Source organism: Mustela nivalis (genome assembly GCF_964662115.1).
Source record: "Mustela nivalis genome assembly, chromosome: 6".
Lineage (NCBI taxonomy): Eukaryota > Metazoa > Chordata > Mammalia > Carnivora > Mustelidae > Mustela > Mustela nivalis.
The window spans coordinates 59905827-59930587 of NC_139025.1; the positions used below are offsets into that span (position 1 = coordinate 59905827).

The 24761-nt window shown below is 35.9% G+C and overlaps 2 long non-coding RNA genes across 8 annotated transcripts in view; one reads left to right on the forward strand and one right to left on the reverse strand.

Annotated features, from left to right (window-relative positions):
* The window catches only part of LOC309868226, a 28174-nt gene extending 19268 nt beyond the window's left edge, over positions 1-8906 (reverse strand). For all 7 annotated transcript variants that reach the window (XR_014313583.1, XR_014313584.1, XR_014313585.1 and 4 more), the window contains exons 1-2: positions 8550-8906; positions 6766-6861 (exon numbers count right to left, since the gene is read on the reverse strand). This is a non-coding gene — a long non-coding RNA (uncharacterized lncRNA). The remainder of the gene's footprint in view (positions 1-6765; positions 6862-8549) is intronic.
* Positions 5696-23752, forward strand: LOC309868227. The gene is made up of 4 exons (XR_014313590.1): positions 5696-5910; positions 6413-6586; positions 10706-11002; positions 23396-23752. It is a non-coding gene; the product is annotated as an uncharacterized lncRNA (long non-coding RNA).
* Positions 23753-24761: the final 1009 nt, after the last annotated feature.

Sequence of the window (24761 nt, forward strand, 5' to 3'; positions counted from 1 at the left end):
ACTAGTGTAAAACACTGTATTAGATATTTCCAGAGCTGTATTAGATGATTCTTGATATCAAAGAATTTATAGTCTGATAGGAATGGTGAGATAAGATAGCGACTCATCTGTGGAAAAGAGTAGAAAATGGTCTTTTTGGTGTCTGGCACATAGTAGGTACTCAGAAAAGTTTTGTTGAATGAATGGCATAGAGACACACATATAAAAACTGAGGTTGAGAAGAAAAGTAGTATTGTGAAGATCCAAAAAGGCTTTTATAGGAAATATGACAACTAAGTAAGACCATAATTATATGTCAGACAGGATTTAGACATGAGGTTGCAGGAAGGGAGCCATTCCAAATGAAGGTAACAGTGTCCGGAAATGGAAGCCAGAACGTTCAGGGTGTACAGAGAGGAAGGTGAAGTTGAAGATGAAAGAGGAGGGTACAGGAAGATAAAGCTAAGAAAGTGGCTGGAACGAAAGTCTGGAGGGCCTTGAACGCTCTAAGAAATTTGGTTTATTCAGTCGTTGGTGTTTGGCGTTAGAAAGATAAGTGTAGATAATAAAATATTTGAATCACTTGAGAATATATGGTTAGAGGTGTAAGAGAAATTATGAGAAAGATGGAAGGGGCACCTGGGTGGCTCAGTGGGTTAAAGCCTCTGCCTTCAGCTCAGGTCATGATCTCAGGGTCCTGGGATGGAGTCCCACATCGGGCTCTCTGCTTAGCAGGGAATCTGCTTCTCCCTCTCTCTCTGCCTGCCTCTCTGCCTATTTGTGATCTCTGTCTGTCAAATAAATAAATAAAATCTTAAAAAAAAAAAAAAAGAAAGATGGAAGAGAGGGAGGAAAGAGAACATTTCACCTAGGTATACTTAGCAATCGAGACTGAAACTCCAGAATAGAAAGAAGGAACAGAAGAACTGAGAATCAAAGATACCATAATGCAAAGATGTAGATCTGAACCTCCTTTAGGTAAGGCTCTTGCTGGAAGGATTCATGTTAGTGAGCTTGTACAAAGGGAGTTCAATTTATTCACAAACACGGAGGGAAAAAAATCCATTATTAGCAATAGCATTAAATTGTGCTGTGCAATGTGAAATTCTTTATTAAATCTATTCACAGGTAGCAAGTAAGAAGTGTTAGAAAGAAATTTCCTGGGAAAAGTAGTCTACACTCATTGTCTCCATTTCTACATTTTTTCATTCACTTCTTAATTATCTGCAATTTGGGTTTTGTGTCTTATTAGAGTAGAAATTGCTCTCATTAAAGTCACCATGGACTCCTTAATTGCTAATCCCAATGGCACCTAACTCAAACACCATCTCCTCTGGGAAGCATTCCTTAATCTCATAGGCAGGGCAAGATGCCCTTTCACCTGTTCTGCTAAAGCATTCTGAGCCTACCTCTATTATGGCACCTACCATACTTTATTCTAATTATTTATAGCTACATCATTCCCTCTGGACTCTGATTTCCTTGAGGGCAGAAACTGTCTGATTCGACTTTGTATCCTTAGCACCCTGGTATGGTTTTGTCTGAATTATTGATAAACACAAACAATAAAACCCTCTCTAGAATCTCTTTCAATCTTCTCATCAAGATGTAGTTTTAGAAAAAACTGAAGACTTCCACATATAAAGATAGAAACATTTCTTCTGAGAACACTACTTTCACCTTCACTTGTATTTTAAGTTATTTGTTAGTCATTAAATGATTAATATATTAATAAGGCTTAGATGTTTTACAATCTCTCTTACTCCCTAACCCTCATCCATTGCCACAGTCTGTTATCCACACTTCTTGTGACTCTATCGCAGTGTTATTTCTTTTGGTAAGCATTATTTTGAATTAGCTAAATATTTCAAGTGTCTCCTATGCTCAGTATGTGTTAGTGCCGGGTTTCAAAAATAAAAATAAGGATTAATAAAAATAAATACCCATCAACAAGTCAGGAAATGACAGATGCTGGCGAGGATGCGGAGAAAGGGGAACCCTCCTACACTGTTGGTGGGAATGCAAGCTGGTGCAGCCACTCTGGAAAACAACATGGAGGTTCCTCAAAATGTTGAAAATAGAACTGCCCTATGACCCAGCAATTGCACTTTGGGTATTTACCCTAAAGATACAAACGTAGTGATCCAAAGGGGCACGTGCACCCGAATGTTTATAGCAGCAATGTCCACAATAGCCAAACTATGGAAAGAACCTAGATGTCCATCAACAGATGAATGGATCAAGAAGATGTGGTATATATACACAATGGAATACTATGCAGCCATCAAAAGAAATGAAATCTTGCCATTTGCGACAACATGGATGGAACTAGAGCGTATCATGCTTAGTGAAATAAGTCAAGCAGAGAAAGACAACTATCATATGATCTCCCTGATATGAGGAAGTGGTGATGCAACATGGGGGCTTAAGTGGGTAGGAGAAGAATAAATGAAACAAGATGGGATTGGGAGGGAGACAAACCATAAGTGACTCTTAATCTCACAAAACAAACTGAGGGTTGCTGGGGGGAGGGGGTTTGGGAGAAGGGGGTGGGATTATGGACATTGGGGAGGGTATGTGCTTGGGTGAGTGCTGTGAAGTGTGTAAACCTGGTGATTCACAGACTTGTACCCCTGGGGATAAAAATATATGTTTATAAAAAATAAAAAATTAAAAAAAATAAATAAAAATAAATAAAAATAAATACCTTCCATGGGATTTATGGTTTTTAAAAAATTATTTCTAATTTCATTGAACAAAGTTTTATCTAGTAATATAACTTGTGGTCAATAAGGATGCTTCAATATTTTATTATTCTATTTGTTACATCCTTACACCTTTAAAATTTAATATGTGAAGACCACCACTGTCTACATTTTTATAAACACACATAATCTCTTTTACTCAATTTTACAAATATTTTGGGATTTTGCCAACATTACTTCATGTGGCAGTTTGGAATTATCTTTGCTTCTTTCTCACCCTTTTACTCCTTTATTTCAGTTTTTCCTAAATTGTTTCTTCCCATAATTTACGAAGCCCACACTTCTATTTTTTCCTTTGATTCTGATTAATATCTGCCTTTTCAATCTTATACTTAATTATCATCACTTCTCCCATTATTTTTTTCATCAGTATTTTGACCATTTTACTGCTGTGAAAGATCTTTCTATGGCTATCTTATGGTAAGACCATGGATGAATCATATAACTATATAGGCATCTATATATATCATGAAGATAGTGATCCAAAATCATCCTCGGAAAAATTGAGGCAGGGCACAACATTTAGTAAGGCAACAGGGTGTATAGTCCTGTTACCTTTTAAGACAGTTTTATCAAATCAGCATCTAATTGCAGTGCGAAGTCCAAGAGAACTAAGGAGTTGAGTCTGAGAGGTAAATTAAAGTATTCCGATTGTCAACTCATTGTTCCCTGTGAATTTATAATTTCCATGAAAAATGATACATATTATGAATTTAAACAACTGATGGCATGTAAAAGTGTTGAGTGCTAAAGACTAAGCTTCAATCCAGTATGAGGGTTGGTTGGGCTGGAACCAATAAATGTAGCTGGGGCCGAGGTGGAGAGCAATGATGAAATGATTTGATATTACTTGTGATAAATGTTCTAATGTCCTAAATGCATTATATATATTCCATGTTTTTTTTTAAAGATTTTATTTATTTATTTGACAGAGAGAGATCACAAGTAGGCAGAAAGGCAGGCAGAGAGAGAGAGAGGAGGAAGCCGACTCCCCACTGAGCAGAGAGCCCGATGCAGGACTCGATCCCAGGACCCTGAGATCATGACCTGAGCCGAAGGCAGCGGCTTAACCCACTGAGCCATCCAGGCGCCCCTCCATGTTTTTTTTTTTTTTTTAAAGGATTTTATTTCTTTGAGAGAGAGAGACAGAGATAGTGAGAGAGAGCACAGGCAGGAGGAGAGGGAGAAGCAAGCTCCCAGCTGAGCAGGGAGCCGGATGTGGGGTATTGATCCCAGCACCCTGGCATGATGACCTGAGCTGAAGGCAGATGCTTAACTGACTGAGCCACCCAGGTGCCCCTATATTCCATATTTTTAAAAAAAGTATCCATTAAAACTAATTTCAATATTATAGTTTAAATGAAATATGCTGTGTGATAATGAAATACATGACCAATTCACAAATACGTGAATTTTTTGTTTTGTTAGGAAATTTTCAATTTAAAAATACCGAAGATAGTTATTTTTTTAAGATCATTTTTTTCCCAAAGATTTTTGTTTTTTAAGTAATCTCTACATCCAACATAGGGCTCAAACTTACAACCACTAGAGATCAAGAGTTGCATGCTCTACTAACTGAGCCAGTTGTTTTGAGCAGTGGATGAGTCTGTGTCCATTTTATTTATTTATTTATTTATTTATTTATTTAATTTTTAAAGATTTTATTTATTTGAGAGAGAAAGAGAGAATGAGAAGGTAGAAGGTCAGAGGGAGAAGCAGACTCCCTGCCATGCGGGGAGCCCAAAGCGGGACTCGATCCCGTGACTCCAGGATCATGACCTGAGCCAAAGGCAGTCGCTTAACCAACTGAGCCACCCAGGTGCCCTTATGTGTCCATTTAAAAAATTATGCTCTTCACTGGGTGTTGTATGCAACCGATGAATTGCTGAATTCTAGTTCTGAAACTAATAATACAGTATATGTTAGTTAAATGGAATTTAAATAAAAAATTTAAAAAATAAAAATTATGTTCTTTTAATAAACAAAAATCTAAGTTATATTTAAAATTTAGTTTGTGATTTTTTCCTTAATGTAACAAAAGTCAATGAAAGAAAATCATTTGGACAATTATAAGTTTGTTGGTAGACACTATTAAAGAAACAAGCATTGGTATAAGCAGTATTTTTTTGAATGTCAACTTAAATATTTTTTTTGGAAATAGTTTCCTTGTTGTTTATAAACAAGTAATCTGTTATGATGGGGAAAGCAGCAATAAAGTTTTTTGCTTTTGCTTTTAATAAAGAGCATTGGGACATCTGCAGATTTAGATACAGTGAAAGCAAAGACTTCGCAAACAAACTGAAAGAAAACAAAGGTCTTGAAAATTAGTTTTTCAAATGTACCTCATCATCATTCCTAATGTGGACTTTTCCACTAATTATTTTTAACTTCTAATAAAGTATAAACCATGCAAACATGACAATGCTAGTAAGAGAATCTTAGAGAAGATTTTCAGGAAATAAGTTTTTTTAGGAAATAAAATACTCCTTACAATATGTCATTTGTTCAAACTACATATGTGAGTATAAACTGGCTATACATGTATTTAATTTCAAAGATCAGAATTAACATGTTACATAAAATCACCTATCCTTAAAACAAAGCATAATTATTTGCCACGATGATTTTAATACATTTCTCTACTGAGATGAATTTTAACCTCAGGAAAGCAAGGTTTGGAATGGGAAGAGTTAAAAAACACGAAGCAACAGTAACCCCATTTAGATAAGGGATAGATGGGTGGAGCAAGGGAACAATACACTAAAGTGCTTTTCTTTCACAGATCTTGGTTCAAATTAAGGTTAAATTCCAAAGGAGGATGTGTTTTCCCCATATGGAGTCTTAAAGGACATGCCTTTGTTTCCAACTTCCCAGCGAAGATATATGTTAACACAAACAAAGTATTTCATAATAAATTTAACTTTTATAGAGTGACTAATGCCCTGTGAAGATAAGGTAGACTCTCAGTCACCTGTGTTTTAATCCAGGCTGAAGAAATTATGCCAAAGGCACACTGACAAAAACTTGATTCCTTTGGAGAGGATGGCAGTAGCTTGGTGGGGAGCAGAAAGGGTCTTGATTTTAAAAGTCTCATTGGAATGACTCTCCCTTCCTCACTGTGAACACAGTTTAGCATTTATGTACTTTGGAAGGACAAAGAGGTGAGGTAAGCCTGCCAAAATTTGAACCTGTGTTTCTGGGAACCTGTTAGTAGGTCAACTGTTACAAATGTAAGAGAAACTGCAAAGGAGCTGTGGGTGCTAGAAACTTGGCAATTGGACTGCATATAGCTTTATTAAAGCCTGCATGCTGTTCCTTCCAGATCTCAAGGGAGGTGACATGAAGTTTAAAATGCCACGGAAGATCACTATTATTCAATCAAATTAGATTTTGGTGGGGAGTAGGGGCAGGAGGTAGGACAGCATAGAAAGAGACAACTCTTTCAGTTAGAAATATTTACTTTACAGTTAACAGAAAAGGTTATCTTTAAAAATGTACTTGCTAACAATAATTTATTAATCTATCTTTTCCTTTTAAGAAAGATTAGTTATATATATACCTCTTTTCTTTCCTTTTGCCTTTCTTTTTTCTTTATATTATTCTTTATTAACTAGAGACTGAATTATTAAGTCCTTATTCTTGCAAAATGTCTCTGATTTTGTTTGTAGGTAATTCACTCCTTAAACATATACAACCCTATTCCATGTGCAAATTCTATTAACTTCAGCTGAAGATGTAAAAAATTAGTCCTGCGGCATGTGAAGGGATTCCTTTTTGAAAAAGGGAAACAAAAATGTATTTGTGCCAACTGTATCAGACATATTTTACTACACAGAACACAGGTTTGTTTTTTATATTTACAAATTCATCCTTAATGAAAGGCTTACAAAATCTATTTAAAATTTAAATAAGATAGAATACCATTTTCCCTTCTTTCTTCACTCACTAAAAAAGGAGACACTGACATAGAAAAAACTTGATTTTAAGTTGCTCTATGAGAACTTTTGAAACGTGTCTTTACCTTGTCAATCTGCAGGCCACTGATATTGATTCGAGACAAAATTGATTTTCATCATTTATTCCAAGCAACTCATTTCTTGCCCAATTTCCTTGTGTGCTGAAACAAAAAATCAAAAAAACTCACTACACTGTTTTCCTCTTCTTGTGTTAGCCAGTGGCTAAGAGAAGAAAACTTTTCTGACTCTAGGCTGCAAGACAAGAGTAATTCTCTTTTCAGGATATTTAATACCAAGTCCAAATTTCAGAAATCAATTAACTATTATTCAGAAAGGAACACCACAAGGGGGCAGGTGAATCCAGGCTAGGTCCTAGGTGAGAGGGTCTTAGTATCGGGAATACTGGTCAAAGGAGGGGAAAGATGAGATGAAATTAGAAATAACACTAAAGATAATAGTTCTTCATGAATGTTAGCACTTATTTCTGGACCTTCCAAGTGAAATTTTACTTAGAATATATCCAAAGACATTAATTACAATATACCAAGGAAATAAATGAAAGAGACCAAATCAATATAGCAATACTGAAAGTGATTCTTATATTTACAAAGGCCAATAGCATGGTTTTACCAAGAAGAGAAAGACTGTAGCTGAGAATAAATGTAAAATTTACTACAGAGCAATTAGGGTATTCATTGAAAATAAATTATAACCAGATAGAGAATCAAATAATTAAAAAGATATATGAGAAGATGCCTTGGCTTCAAAGCGATTTTAATAACCAACACTTTCTGTTCGTCTCAGAAACGTAAACTTTGAATAATAGAGCTGTAACATTTTTCCCCCACACAAAAGTTGAGAAATTAATTTCAGGTACTTTAGAAAAAGATAAACGCTGCTTAAAAAGATTATTTAAGAGTCTGCTTTGATTCCCACTGGAAATTAAACTTAGCCTACCAATAGGAGGCGAAAATGGATATTAAAAAATTAGTTCTTCTAAACAAATATTTAAAAATCGACGCCAGACATCCTCTGTGAGAATGTCAATGACAATGTCTTCAACGGCCAACATATATACATACCTACTACGCAAAGTAGCCAGGATTAATTCTATTTGGTAAAGTTGGAAATTACCACCGGCCTCCCTTTCAAGTTTCACTAAGGAAATACATTTAATTATTTGATGTGGTATGATAGTATGTTATTTATCTTTTACAGATTAACAAAACTAAATGCAGAGGCTATTATAGCATAATATGTTGTATAATATAGTATAGTACAATATACAGTATAAAATGGTACAGTACAATAAGAGTATAATATATAACATAATAAAGTATGTACGTTGATCTCTTACTGGTAGTTTTTATTTAGTTTATAATAACAATTAGAACCTTTACAATGAGTGTCCAAGTGTCTTCTCTTACTTATGATCGAATTAACTCCTTACTTAGGATCCTACAACAATTTGCTATAGTTGTAACGTAGAAGTCACGTCTACCGTAAATCTATTGATTGAGGAGGTCATCTTCTAATAGATTTTAGGGCAAGCTAGGTTTTAGAACTTCGGTCACCAAGTTCAGTGATCTTTCTGTTATACCATGATACATTTTGGTTTCATTATACCATAAGACTTAGTGTTATGTAACACTAACCAGACGGTTAAGCCTATTTCTAAAGCAAAGCTCTGAACTCAAATGCAAATGCCCATTCTTATGTCACCTTAACAAAGTCTACTTTTCTCAATTCACTCATTCTTCTCCTTGTGTGTATATTAATATACACACACATAAAATACACTCATGCGCTAAGTTCTTACACACTTATATGTATATACACACATACATACATGACGCAATCCATCGGTGATATTTTAGGTTAGTTTTTCTCCTCTTTTCAGCCTGTTAATTAGATTTCTCTTCCTTGTCTTTCTTTATTCCAAGTAATCCGGAGTCGTCATAGCCTTTGTCACCTAAAGGACATGGAGGCAGTTTCTGCAATGCTTGAAATAATAATGCCTGGATTTGTCAATGTGAAAAGTTGGATGGCTTTTAAAAGCTGACCAGTCCAGGGCTATTTGCACATAGTAGACATTCGATAAATATTTGTTGATTTGATTTATTCTAGGGTAAAGAACTGGGTAACAACTCTTTTTTTCTTCACTCATGTACTATGGTTAAGCCTGTGTACAAATGCATTTATGAGTAAATATTAATGTTCATGGTCATTAAAGATGTTTTAGAGAGAAAAAAATCTAGGTCTTCAGGCTTTAAAGAATAGCAATGATTGGGAGTATGTGTAATAAAATACTCTAAGTGGTTATCAAATAATAGATGACAGACACCATAAAGTGGGGGGGGGGTCTAACTAAAGGGAATACTGATAAATTATTTGGAACAAAGTAGGTACTCCATAGCTTTTGAATCAACTACATGTTGAAGGATTAAATTTTTGATTCCACATACTAAGGCAAAGGACCTTATAATTTAAAAATTTCAGAATAATATTTTTATTATAAATTTAGTGAGCATATGTAAGCCACATAATATTTTCTTTGGATATTCTTCCTTGTGATAGAATGTGTTCTTGTGTTTTGACAGTTGAGAGGCCCTGGACATACAAAATGAATATTACTCCTAAATTTCAAGTAATGTATAACACTTAAAGAGTTAAATTCTATACTCCCATCACTTAGAAGAGAATAACTGATTTGTTTCCTTTTCTGGTCACTAACAGTAAAAACTCTGAGCTTACAACATGTTAAATTTTGGCTCAAGGCAAATTTACAACAGTGGGATTTATGATAAAATCTGTCAAAACATTAACCATGATGGCACAAGTTTAAGCTCTTAACAGAAACAGGGAAGCAGGAGCTTAGGAATGGATACACATCTGTACTTGAAATGCCTGTTGAGGTCACACTATAAAAATTATTCAATTCCTTTGTTCTCATTTTACCCAAATGTGAAAATTCCATGAGGTGACTATGTGTTTTAATTAATTGGCTTCAAAGAGATGGGAGGCTCTTGGGACTAAAAATATACTTCTAAGTAAAAAATTACTAGCTAAGAGAACTTCAGAGATTCAAGATAAAAGCTAAGAATCTATAGCATCTTCCATTTCCTGTCTGATGAATATCAAGGAAGATTAAGTCTTAACATAGCTAGTGTCTTAACCTTTTGCTACTTTTAAGACAAAGATGAACCATCTAGCCGCATGCCAGCATTTGAGCACTATTCATTACGATTTTAGTTTGTCAACATGGCAAACAACATTGGTAGTTTGGGTTTACTGTTGCTTGATGAGTAAAGGAACTGTATTTCCCAGAAAATTACAAACAAGATACTGTTATTGAAAGTGAATTGCTCTACCAGCAATCCATTATAACCAAGATAGTTAACTTTGTGTGTGAGGTATATACTAAAAACAATTTCAGAGGACATACTTGAAAATGTAATTTGGTTAGGCACAGCCAGGGTAGATTTATGAGAAGAAAGTCTTCTTTAAGGAACTTAAAGATTTTTAGGGTGTTAATGTTGTGGTCATACAAGTAAATGCAGTGACTATTCTATGCTTGAGTGTTTCAAAAAGCCTCGGCTATAACTGACCTATTTACTGGAAAACGGTGTGCACTTTTTAAGCTTTAGGATTTTCACTTAACAAGCTGCCTGATGAAAATTGGTGGAGAATAAAGTAGAGATAAAGTAGAATTAGTGACTAAATATTAATTTTTGAAACTGTAGCTTGGTAGGAAGTGTTCATGCCCAATTTATTTGTTCACAAATATTTTAAAATATGGCTTAGGTATTGAAAGAATAATATATAACCAGAAGGTAAAATATCAGAAAAATTTATCTTAATAATCAGAATTCAGAAAATTTTACTTTTCAGAAATGAGAAATCATTGAATTTGAAATCATGATTTAAAGTAGATCACAGCAATATCAGAAGGCATCAGAATATATCACACTGGTTTATACATTGCTTATCTTCTCTCTCTGACAGATTTTTGACACACTTGGCTCCAGAAAGCAATTTAATTATTACTGTTGTCCAGTAAAGATTTAAATGGCCTATTTTGGGGTCTGGAAATTTTGTTTCAACTTTCCAAGACAATGGGACCTTGCCTTCACTTTATCACAAAGTGAAACTTCAAACTTTGAACTTTCTAGGACCAACATTTAACAGCTACACAAGAAGTCCTGATTAACAAACGACACCTATATCAGAATCACACAAACAACAACAAAGTCTGCAACTCTTTATTTTAAACTGATTATGGTTAAAAGTCAAAGTCTTCAGGTAATCATGTTTCTTCTGGTGATATGCCAGGTGCTAAATAATTTGACATGCTAGTACCTTTTAATACTTAGGAAAGGATACTCAAATCTCCTATCTTAAGGTCATATATATATATATGTATATATATATATATTTTTTTTTTTTTTGAAAGACAGGTCATACAAATGTTTATAAAACAACAATATAGTTGGAAGATTTAGGTTTCATCATTAACTCTTGTTAGTCTTGATAAATGACTATTTATCAGGTTTTACCTGTGCAAAGAAACATGAATAACGTCTGACCTCTGGAAGCTGCACTCTAATGGGAGATAGTACAGGGATACTGAAACAAGGGGAAACCTAGTAAGTGCCCTAATAGAGATGAAGAGAGAGCTATAAGGCCTACAGAAGAGAGATTAGCCGTGGCTTGGTGGTGAGGTGGGGGCGGGGAATTAGGGAAAGCTTCATGAAGGGGGTGGTGCATAAGTATTCTTGAAGGATGAATTGGATTTAAACACATGAAGGTGGATTTGACCGAGTAGAGGATTAAAAACGTAAATGAATTAAACAACGAAAATACAGGGTAGGAACTGAAATGGGAGAGTAATCTTGGAGCATACATAGGTCAGATGTATTAGTATGACAGAAAGTTACTTTTATTAATTTTCTTTAATCCATATGAAAACAAAATAACATGCCAAAATTTCCAAGTATGATTTGTGCATTTTTTTCCCCTTAAATCCAATATGGAACCAGAAAACTTTCCTAAAATCTATAAAACAAACACCCAAACAAAACTGTACACATACACTTCATTCTTTGACTCTTGAAATAATAAAACCAGTTTCTCTCACTGTAACTGAAAGACAGTAATATCTGCAGTATTTAAAATTTCAGTCTAGAATATAGCTATATTTCCAGAATGAGTTGTTGCAATTTTATAAAAGCAGAAATAAAGTGATGATTTTGACAAGACTGAAGTTTTGAGACTTGATTTCAAAAGGTTTTCTTCACTTTTTTTGACAAGCAAGATTACATATTCACTTAAATGAAAGTATGTCACTATGTCACCTAAATGAAAGTATTCAGCTCCTCTTTTTAATATGACCACAGTTTAAGAAAATAAGATGCAAAAAGCAAATCTAATTTCATAATGTGAAAAGACTCTGATGTAAGACATCATAAGTCAGCACATACATTCAAGTGTAGAGTAATTCTTCACAGTGATTCTTCAAACTGAGATATTTCATGTCACATTACATATCATTGTTCAAACTATACTTAAATTTTCTCATCCAGAATTATCTTCACAACTAGTTTCTGAGTTGGAGAAGAGATTCAGTCTCCTCTCTTACAGTCACCTGTTTATTTCAAACAGCACACTTCGAAGCAAAATGAAGCCTAGAGATTTAAAATCAAAACTTGTCTTTAGCGAGCCAGTGTGTACACAACCTATATGGGTCTGAGAAACATTCTTTGTGACGTTATCAAGAGGATCTCCCTAGGCAACAACAACTGTTGGCATGGAAAAAAAGGGCCACATGAGACAAAGTATACTTGACTGGTGTGTTTGGCAGCACTCACCTTTGCAAATATTATGTAAGTCTGTTTCCTTTATTTTAGGCAAAGTTCCTAAGCTTTAAAACAGGTCTGCATTTTGAAGTTTTCCTAACAGTAGGTGAGGTTTTTGAAATGAAAGTCAGTTCTTAATTTAACTTTCTTAGATGCACCTTGGTTTATTTCTTTATTTTTCGCACATATTATGAAGGCTGCTTTTAGGGCAGCAGTTGGGACTCGATAGACCAGGGCAGCTTACTTCCTAAAACACAGAAATCATATGATTTTAATTATAAAACCCGAAATGTTGATTGCTGCTCTTTTCTAAGTCTTGTTTTACATGGAGCCGGTGTTAAAAGTTCGTTAGCTAGAGCTTAACAACACAATGGCCGAAAGGAATGGAGTTACCACACAAGTGTTTAAATTCCATGCCGGATCCCTAGCTACAACGGAGAAGAAAGTTCAAACAACAAAAACAGAGTTGCAAGGTCTGAACTTGCGTGTCACGGATACCTCTTACTCATCACCAAGCAGCTCTGATTCAGGGCAACCAGGCCCTCCCAAGCAACATGGTTAATTGAATAAGGATTCTAAACCTTTTGGCTGCAGATAAACCAAAGTGGCACATGGCTCATAACTCAAACATTTCATTTTAGGCAGCTGTTAGTTTTCTTGCCCAGGCTAATTTGGATTATTCAATCATTTTCTTTTCTTTAATGAAAAACTGCTTGTAGTTACTGGTGGGGACAAAGAGCTGCAGTTACGGATCTTGGAAAGTAAATTTATTATCGACTCATTTTAATCATGTATACAAGTGATGTTAAATTTGGAACTAAATTCAGAACATTTTATTAGTAGTACAATTTTATCTGTGTGTGTGTGTGTGTGTGTGTGTGTGTGTGTGTACACACATTTAATAACATTCAGCCCTGACTACAGTTTCCTGCCATGATGAACCTGGAACCTCTCTCAGTAATCAACTAAAAATGCTGGATAGAAAATGACAAACACCCTCTCAAAAGCTATCAGTAAATTTGCTAGTTGGTGAGGAATATTCAGAGGCCAAAACCTAAGGAAAACTAGGAACCTTTGATGGTAAGTAGAGTACAAAAGGCAGTTTTTACCTTGAAAGAATTTGCCTTATGATGGGATGAAGTTGAGCTCTGGTTTTCATGGACCTCCAGGGGAGCAGGGGATAGGAGACAAAGTCCAGAGCCCACACAAGGAAAAAGTCTTGAACTCAGGCTATGAATGTAGAATAAAAAAGGATTTCCTCTATGAATTTTTCAGGATTCCACATAAGAACAAGACCATACAAATTTGTCTTTCTCTGTCTGACTTATGTCACTTAGCATATTGCCCTCAAGTTTCAACCATGTTATTACAAATGGCAGTTTTTCTTTTTTTTTTTTTTAATGGCTAAATGATATTCCACTTTATATATATATATACCACAGCTTCTCGATCTATTCATCTGCTGATAGACACTTATGTTGTTTCCACGTCTTGGCTATTGTAAATAATCCTGCTAGAAACATGACGGTGCAGCTGTCCTTTTCACATCTTTCAGATATATTTCCAGAAGTGGAATTCCTGGATCATACGGTAGTTCTATTTTTAATTTTTTGAGGATCTTCCATATTGTTTTCCATAGTGACTATGCCAATTTACAATCATAACGATATATGAGGGACTTCCCTTTTCTCCACAACCAGGCCAGAATTTATTTATCTTTTTGATGATGGCGATTCTAATAGGCATGAGGTGAGATTCTTTTGTGGTTTTGATATGCATTTACCTAATGCCTGGGGATGTGGAGCATCTTTTCATATATCTGTTGGCTCTCCACATATCTTTTTTGGAAAAATGTCTATTTACGTCTTTTGCCCACTTTTAATTAGATTATTTTATGCTATCAATATTTCTTTATATATTTTGTATATTATCCCTTTATTAGATATATGGCTGCAAATATTTTTTTCCCATTATGCAAGCTGTCTTTTCACTGCCAATGGTTTCTTTTTCTGTGCAGATTTTATTTATTTTTAAGATTTTATTTATTTATTTGACAGACAGAGATCACAAGTAGGCAGAGAAGCAGGCAGAGAGAGAGGAGGAAGCAGGCTGCCTGCTGAGCAGAAAGCGCGATGCGGGGCTCGATCCCAGAATCCTGGGATCATGACATGAGCTGAAGGCAGAGGCTTTAACCCACTGAGCCACCCAGGTGCCCCTCTGTGCAGATTTTTAGTTTGATATAATCCCACTTATTTTTCATTTTATTGCTTGTGTTTTGGGTGTCATATCCAAAAAAACCAGGGCCAAGACCCATGTCAGGGAGCTTTGTTCTTATGTTTTCTTCTATGAGTTTCATGCTTTCAGGTCTTACATTTAAGCCTTTAATCGATTTCAAGTTAATTCTTGTGAGTGGTGCAAGATAGGGGTCGAGTTTCATTTTTTTACACGTGATTATCCAGTATTCCCAGCACCATTATTGAATAGACTGGTTTTTCTTGAGTATTCTTGGCTCCTTTGTCAAATATTAGTTGACAAAATCTGTTCATCTGTTTTTATGCTAGTACTGTACTGTCTTGATGACTATAACTTTATAATATAGCTTGAAATCAGGAAGTGTGATGCCTCCTACTATGTTCTCTCTCAGGATTGCTTTAGCTATGTGAGGTCTTTCGTGGTCCCATATAAATTTTAGAATTGTTTTTTGACACTTCTGTAAAAAATGCCATTGGAACTTTGAGAGAAATTGCATTGAATCTATAGACTGCTTTTGGTAGTATGGATATTTAGTGATATTAATTCTTCCAATCCATAAACATGGGACCTGCCATGAGTTTTATAATCCTAACTTAGAACTCAGATGGGCTTCTGACCCAAACCCAAATTACCATCAATAAAATTGGCCCAGTACAATTCAGATTATTATTATTTTTTAAGATTTTATTTATTTGTCAGAGAGAATGAGCACAGGTAGAGGCAGGAGCCCGATGTGGAACTCGATCCCAGGGCGTTGGGATCCTGACCTGAGCCGAAGGCAGCTACTTAACAAACTGAGCCATCCAGGCATCCCTCAGATTATGGTTTTTTTTTTTTTAAATTTATTTATTTGACAGACAGATATCACAAGTAGGCAGAGAGGCAGGCAGAGAGAGAGAGGGGGGAAGCAGGCTTCCTGCCAAGCAGAGAGCCGGATGCAGGGCTCGATCCCAGGACCCTGAGATCATGATCCGAGTGGAAGGCAGAGGCTTTAACCCACTGAACCACCTAGGCGCCCCTCAGATTATGTTTATAAAGTGCTCTAAGGCTGGTACATTCTCCCAGAGGGCATTAACAGAAGCAAATGTGAAGCCTCTGCTGAGGCACTGTCTTCAACCCAGGCCTTGAAGAGCCCCACAGATGATAATTCTAAGACAGATAGGCTCACATTCATAAATCACCAAACATCCAAAGAAACAAGATAGCATAAATGTAGCTGGCAGACATAACAGCAAAATCGGAGCTGGAAATACCTGAGCTATAAAATGATCAGAAGTACGGAATAAGCATGTTTAAAATGTGTAAGATAAAAAGGGACTGAAAATATGAGATAGGAACAAGAGACCATAAAAATGACCAACTGGATTTAGGAATGAACAGAATACAATGTGCAGACATGAAAAAATATTACAGAAATGAAAGACTCACTGAAATTCTGCTTCTAGACAGAAGACAGTAGTTTGTGGCAGATAAATGCTCCTGTTGAAAACAAGTAAAGCTGGGTAACTTACAAAAAGTTATTTGCTTAAGGAGTATCAGAGACAGGCTAAAAGAAAGAGGAGAGGGACTAGGATTCTAAAAAGAGAACAACAGAGGTAAACTGATGATCTGCAGCAACTTATCCCCTGGAGGCATTTGCTGGGTTTGGGTGAAGGTGAGAGAAAGATAATCTGGGCTTTGTCCTAGCAGAAGACTGCTGCTAGAGACAGAGGAAACAGCTTTTGGCCATCTTGCAAGGCTGGAGGGACAGACCTGGGGAGGCAAAGGGCCTGAAACGCACACCCAGTTTCCCTTCAAAATACTCAAAATACTTGGCAAATTCGGAGCTGTCTTAAGTTGATTAAAAAACGTTCAGAAGAGGGGGGGCTTGGGTGGCTCAGTCCATTCCGCTTGACTCTGGATCCCAGCTCAGGTCATGACCTCAGGGCTGTGTGTTCAAACTCTGCTTTGAGCTCCGTGCTGGGCATGGAGCCTACTTAAACAAACATCCCCCCCCCCCCCGCCAAAACTCAGATGAGGCTATCTCAAAGGGCCCCCATGAAACTATCACTTGCACCACTGAAAGCCTGACTGAGCTATGCCATTGGAAGAGAGGCAAGCCAGAGAAAATGGAGGCTTACTCAGGATATAACCCAGCTACCATTCAGCACAGTACCTGACTGGATTAAGGTGATTAGCTTCCCCTCAATCTTCCTAAGACAGGAAAGGCTAAACCCTCTCCGGAGGAACACAAAATCATCCAGAGGGTCATGATGTCTTATATTGAGTCAACAATTCATAGGCATGCCAAGAGAGAGGACCATGCATCTAGAAAGCAAAAAACAAACAGACCATGGATGATTCAGATACTGGAGTTAGCAGACATGTGGATATAGCCTTTTAAGTATATTCAACTAGCATATTCAAAAAACAGAAGCAGAGGGGGAGACAATATATTTAGAAAGATGAGCATTTCACCAGAGAATTGCAATGTAGCAAAAAAACAAAACAAAAAAACAAAATCAAAACTAAAACCAAAACAAGAGGAAACTATAAAATTGAAAAGCATAGAATCTAAAATTCAGACCTGAATAGATAGCTTTAATAGCAGCAGACAGGATTAATGAAATAAAAGACAATTTTTAAAACTCACAACTTCTGTACCTAGAGGAAAAATAGGAAAATACAGTAGAGGGTTAAAGTGGCATGTGGGAACATAGAGAATAAATATAAAATATATACAATTGGAATCTCCGAAGGAGGAGAAAAAGATATTCACCAAAGATTTCCTAAAGTTAAGAAAAGATACTTAGAGATTTAATAAGATGGATGAAATCAAGCAAGAAATACACAAAGAACACCTCAGCTAGGCACAAAACTGTCAAAAACAAAGAAAAAGATGAAAATGTAAAAAAAAATCAGATAAAACAGAGACTTTACTTTCAGGAGAAAAATGTTAAGACTGACAGCTAATTTCTCAATAGGGAAGAGGGCAGCTAGGCAATAAGAAGACGACATTTTAAAAGAGTTACAGGGTGACTTATAGTTTTGGTTATGATGGAGTCACTGGGACCACGTTTATCCCCTAACTTTAAAAAAAAAAAAATCACACCCCAAACCACCTACGACAACAGCAAACAATGGTCAAAATACATGGATCAATGTTTTTGGACTTTGGACAATAGGCAGCCCAGGACAGTGATCCCTGAGAGAAGGGAAGTGTATGAAGTGAGCTCTACGATTAACCCAGCTTACCATCTGGAGAGATTACAGAGCAGAGGGCAGGGAGGAACAGAACCTGGCAGCCTCCCTGAGTTGAGAACACAGAGCTGAGAATGTGAGGGAGGCCGAGGTGGCTAGGATCTGCAGGTCAGAGTACGGAAGAAGAGGGTCTGCATGCAGTGGGTAACATGACACAGGGAGAGTCCGTGAGAGCGGTGGGGTGTAGAGAATGGCCGTGCATACCCCGACTTCCTCTCTGCACTGATCCAGCATAAGTGACAGTAAGCTACCAAGTGAGGGCAAGAACTACCAGAAAGGAGCAGGTAGGATAATAACTAAAACTCACACAAGGTTGTGACCAGTCAGAGAAGAGAAGCTTCATACTCCACAGGTAGTGCATTCAGAGGGGTGTTGCCTAAATTGTGGGGAAGAATCAGCCTGATATTAAAGGTACCCGATCCTGCTAATAAGCTTAAAAAACCCTTGTAAGGATCAAACTGTTTCCAAGTAGTGTAAGTGTATCACTGAACAAAGTTCAAAAAATTTTAATAAAAAACAAAAAAACCCCCAATGCTCAACAAGTTAAAATACACAATGACTGGCATCCAAAAAAAGTCAGCAGGCATGCAAAGCAGGAAAATATAACTCATGATGAGGGAAAAAAAATCAATAGTGAGAGACCTGGAAATAGATTAACAGACAAGAACATTAAAACAGTTCTTATAAATATTTTCTATATTCCAGAAGATAACATAAGGCACAAATAAATTCAGGAGAGAGATAAGAGAAATTAAAAATACACAAATTTAACTTTTAGAGATAAAAATACACCTGCAATGAATAAGGCTCTGGATGGAATTAAGAACATATTAGACACTGCAAAAGAAAAGATTAGTAAATTTGAAAATAAAGCAATAGAAACTATCCAAAATAAAACAGAGGAAAACAGCCTGAAAAAAGAGTAAATGAAGCATGAAATAGCTGGACAACTTAAAGTGGCCTAATATATATTGAACAGTAGTTCCAGATGGAGAGGAAAAAGACCTGGGGGACAGAAAACTATTAAAAAAAATGGCTGAGGGATGCTCGGATGGCTCAGTTGGTTAAGTGTCTGCCTTTGGCTTGGGTCATGATCCTGGGGTCTTGGGATCAAGTCTCACATCAGGGTCTCTGTTCAGCAGAGAGCCTGCTTCTTCCTCTGCCTGCTGCTCCTCCTGCTTGTGCTCTCTCAGACAAATAAATAAATGAAATCTTCAAAAAATGGTTGAAATTTTTTAAAAGTTAGACTACAAACCCATACGCCAAGAAACTGAACAAACCATGAGCACAGGAGCATGCAGAAATCTATACCATAATATATCCTTTGGTTGAAAGAAATGACAAAGGGAAAAGTCTTTAAAGCAGCTAGAGGACATTATTATATAGAGAATAAAAATAAAAATGACAGCGGGAACAAAGCAAGCCAGAGACAAAAAAGCAACATCTTGAAAATACTGAAAAAATTTTATCCTAAAATTCTGTATTCAGCAAAAAAATTTTTTCACAAAATGAAGGCAAAGACAGACATTTTTCAGACATACAAAAGCTAAACGAACTCATCACTCATTGTCCTGCATTGTATAAACGATAAATGCTTCAGGAAGAAGGAATAGGACAGTGGGTGGAAACTTGGATCTACATAAAGAAGAGCCTTGGAAATGGTAAAAATACAAAATAATGTTCTTTTAAAATTTCTTAAAGATTGTTCTTTAAAGCAAAAATAATAACGATGTTATTATTGTGTACAAATGTAGAAGTAAAATGTGTAATAATATCGCAAAGAACACGCATGGTGAGACAATTTCTGTAAACTGTGATGTGACAGTTTAGACATGAACAGTTTATAGAATCTTTGCCTCAAAGATTCTTACTGTCCACCCCACCCTGGTCCTCCTTAGGCCATGTACTTTAAACTTCCAATTCCAGAGATGCCTGCGTGGCTCAGTGGGTTAAGCCTCTGCCTTCGGCTTGGGTCATGATCTCAGGGTCCTGGGATAGAGCCCCACTTCCGGTTCTCTGGTCAGCGGGGAGAATGCTCCCCTTCCCCCCCGGCCTGCTTCTCTGCCTACTTGTGATCTCTCTCTCTCTCTCTGCGTGTCAAATAAATAAATAAATAAATAAATAAAATTAAACTTCCAGTTCCAAGTTCACTACATTCCCTGCAGGTATTATGTAGTGTATGTAAGGTACTTACATTACCTTACCCTGACTGAATAATTTTTTAAAAAGATTTTATTTATTTATTTGACATACAGAGATCACAGTAGGCAGAGAGGCAGGCAGAGAGAGAGAGAGAGAGAAGGAAGCAGGCTCCCTGCTGAGCAGAGAGCCCGATTCGGGGCTCGATCCCAGGACCCTGGGTTCATAACCTGAGCTGAAGGCAGAGGCTTTAACCCACTGAGCCACCCAGGTGCCCCCTGACTGAAGAATTAAACAGAATAGAAGCAGTTTTTAGATTTCAGCTACTGCTTACAGCAAAATTCCATGTAAAATTACAAAATTAAGTAGAGGTGCTTTGCAGTAGATTTCAACCAGTGTATTATTTTTTCATTAAGAGACCTAATCTCAGGGCGCCTGGGTGGCTCAGTGGGTTAAAGCCTCTGCCTTCGACTCAGGTCATGATCCCAGGGTCCTGGGATGGAGCCCCACATCCAGCTCTCTGCTCAGCGGGGAGCCCGCTTCCCTCTCTCTCTCTCTGCCTACTTGTGATCTCTCTCTGTCAAATGAATAAATAAAATCTTAAAAATAAAAAAAAAAAAAAAGAGAGAGACCTAATCTCCCTTCCTAGGTTCTTTCTTCTCTTCCCTTTCCTCCCTCCCTCCCTTCCTTCTTTCCTGTCTTAAGATTTTATTTATTTATTTGAGAGAGAGAGAGCACGGGCATGAGACAGGGGGAGAGGCAGAGGAAGAGGGAGAACCAGACTTCCCTCTGAGCATGGGCCCGATGTGGGGCTTGATCCTAGGACCCCAAGATGATGGGGTCCTGAGCCAAAGACAGACCCTTAATCAACTGAGCCACCCAGGTGCCCCCTTAGGTTCTTCTAACCATATTACCAAAAGTAATGTTTATCTTTAATATTTTATTGCTATTCTTTTTTTATATCTAAATAGTTTTTAAAGGTTCTTATGGTACCTAAAAATTTGTTCATATCAATTTTTATCTTTATTAAACTTGTTAAGGAAGTCAGACACAGTTTGATGGTGAACCTAATCAGTCTTGCTACTACAGTGTATTTTATAGGCATATCCAGTATAGGATCTTCGGGATTGTACCACTCTAAGTTTGATTAAGATCAATGTATAATATTTGCATTGAAATGTGTAGGATTTGCAGTAGTGGATTTTATATGAATAAAAAATAAATATATATTTTAGATATTTGAGTTTGTGCATTAAAATGCATCTTTGTTAATAATCAGACAGTAAGAAACTAGTGGCTTCAAAAGTACTAGTGTACTCCAAAACTACGCTTAGATAACTATAAAATTAAAAATAAGTGTATTAAGATTTCTGCAAAGAATTATCAAAATGGGCATACAATATTTTAATGATTCTCAAAAATAAATACTCATCGTTGTCTTCTTCTTTTATGAAATCCTACATTAAAAATAATAACTCCAACCTCTATAAATTTAACTTAAAGTACATAATAAAAAAGAACAGAAAAAACCTTTCAAAAAAGGTTATTCTAGTAAAAGGATTACAAAAAGTTTGGTAACTTGAGAAGTTATTCTGGAACGTATGCTACTAGTTCAAATGTGCAAGCTCCAACTTAACAAATGTTTAAAATATTTGAGTTTTTAAAACAGTGCCAAAATAAACCACATCTTTTCTAGAGATGACATATTTAGCTAAGCATGAGCAATATAAATCTTTCAACCATTCCATGTATTTGTTTAAAGGCCTCAGAAACCATGTGCATTTCTAATAAAACATGAACAAAATACTGAAGTCACTGGAGCCTAACAGTGGACTTATAACACAAATTTTTAAAAAGGAAAATGTATGTGTGTGTCAGTGTGTATACATCTAATTACACAGAATATACATGTATATAGATATGAATAGGTCAAGAGATAGGTTAGTTGTAAATAATAGTTATCAACAACAAAATAATGTCTTGGGGAGAATCTGGTTCTATGCAAACCATATGTGAGAAGATAAAATGTGTAAGCCATGGTTTTTTTATCACTATAGTGACTCATTAATCATGAGTACTTGAAAATAGAAATATAAAAAATACCTATGATCTTTAAAGATATGACATATGAAAATGTTTTTCTATGGAATTATATCCAATAGTAAAACTACAGATTTTTAATATTCTAACATTTTTGTGAAGTTAACTAATTCTATTAGTGATTGACAAGATTCCTCAGTTTATTTGAATAAGGATATATACAAAGGATCACGTTTCTTATTGAATAAGGAAAATATTTTATTAGATAAAATACTTCAAATATTTTAAATAATTTTAACATTAATGGCTTAGTCATAAGGGCAGAATTAAAATTTCTCATATATTAACAGTTAACTAATAACTTTGCTCTAAACTGCCCATACTTTGCTTATAACTAGCAACCTTGCTTATAACTTGTCTATAACCAGTTCTGTCTCTAATAGTTGCTCTAGGTGGTAAGGTAAGCCTTGAAGTTCAGACTACCATTTGATAAAACTACACTGTCAGGTTTCAGCATCAGGCCAAATTAAAAGTAGTACAAAGCAACTCAAGGTTACTTTTTACTAACAATGAATTGTCACTCTTAATGAGTGAAGTCTAAGGCAAAGTGTGCTGCTACTAGAACACAATAGAGAGGAGGTAATAATGTGAGGCTATTACCCATGCACTTCCCATGATTGTACTTCAGTGAAAGAAATGCATACCGTCTCAACTGTTAGCGAATTTATATATATATATGTGTAGAAAAGAAATGACACAATAACAACAAAAATTGCCAGAATTAAAATTTTCAACCTTTTTTTTCTTATAGGAAGATTTCAGGAAGTATTGCTGAGTAGAGTTTAGTCGTAGGACCTCAGTTGTAAGTCTTAGCCAGTCCTTGGCGAACTCCTAGCCCCTCTGACTCTATTTCCTCATCTGTAAAATGTAAAAATAATAACGATATAATTGCAATTATCATCATCGTTATTATGTGGTTGATATATATGTATATATAATCTACTATTATTACTATTATATGGCTGTTGGTAGGATCAAATAAAAAACACTGATGTGAAAGGATTTTATAATAAATCATTAAGTGTTACACATATCTGTATTATCTTTTCTGCTTTTCTTCTGAACTACTTATTTTTACAATGGTAAGTGAATTCTCATGTTACCATAGGAATTGGACTTGATAATATTCAAGGCAAACTCAAAGCAACATCTCTGGGCAGCATGAAATACATCTGAAATTGCATTACTACCGAATATGTGGAGAACTGATCTTCAGTGAGTTGGGCCATTCCTTCACGGACCAAAAAAACCAACAAAAACCCCACAACAATGTAAAGACTGTTTGCAACACTGTTGGTGGACATTTTTAAGTGTAAGAAGTCAATTGATAAGATCTGGCTGTAATACTTGGCATCTGCAATTTTGTACACAAGTCATTTTCCAGGGGATGTGATGTTTTGATGGAGATTACCTGTATTCACAACAGTAAATGTTACAATTGTTTTATAAATTCAGCTTCAAAATATCTAATTCTTTAAAAGTTCTGGATATTAATTACAGGAACTGGTTGCCCTAATCTGATCAGTTAGGGACAGAAAGAGATGTGTGAAAACTGTAAAATGTCTTTATGTTTACAGTGTGTTTTATAAAACCCCAAGCAGAAAAACGCAAGAGACATCGGTCTCTTCTTCAGGACTACACTGAAAATTCAAGTTTACTTGTGATTTATTTGAAGAGGATTCAGGAGTGGACTATTTTGTGACAGGAACTGTTCCTCTTTACTTACCTGGGTGACTTGAAAGGCACTGTTCCTTCACATAGGGCGCTGCCACGTGTTTCGATTAGAGCCCAGAGACCAAATTATTTCAGGTTTCTCTATTTATATAGTCACGGGCCCATGAAAGACTATAATTCTCCTTAGGGCTGAACAGGAAATCCAGTTAGCTTATTTCTAACCCCTGTTGTTGCTTATTTTCTAATTCTAATAGTTTAAAGAAAAATTAAAAGCAGGCAACATGAGTAAATTCTAAATTTGAACTCAATGGGGTTCTAACTGCCAGTTAATTTAATAAATGTAATGAGGAAGAAGTTGAGTTTGTTAACATCATGATTCTTTTGTCACTCTGTGATAAAGCACTGCACATTTTCCTGTAGTTAAAACAACAACAACAACAACACACAAATAATCTCCATTCGTGTATGAAAGAATAGTGCAAAAAACTGTCCTGTTTTTGTCCCCAAAACAAGCAATGGTAGATAACTTAGCTCCATCTCAAAGTTCAATTCAAATACGGTATAGACTTAGAAAAATTTATACTTTCCTACAAAATTTTCACTAATTTGATCGCCACTTGCCTATTTCATCCTGTTCCAGGCATAGTCATCTTCTACTGGCCTCTCACCTATTCAGTCTATAAAAAAAGAAGAAATTTTTCCTATAGCCAAATATATAAATCCTAGTTTTGTTCATAATTTCATATGGTTAGAAGTGACTGCCATGCCATAACTATTTCAAATTATCTTTTAAATAAAAC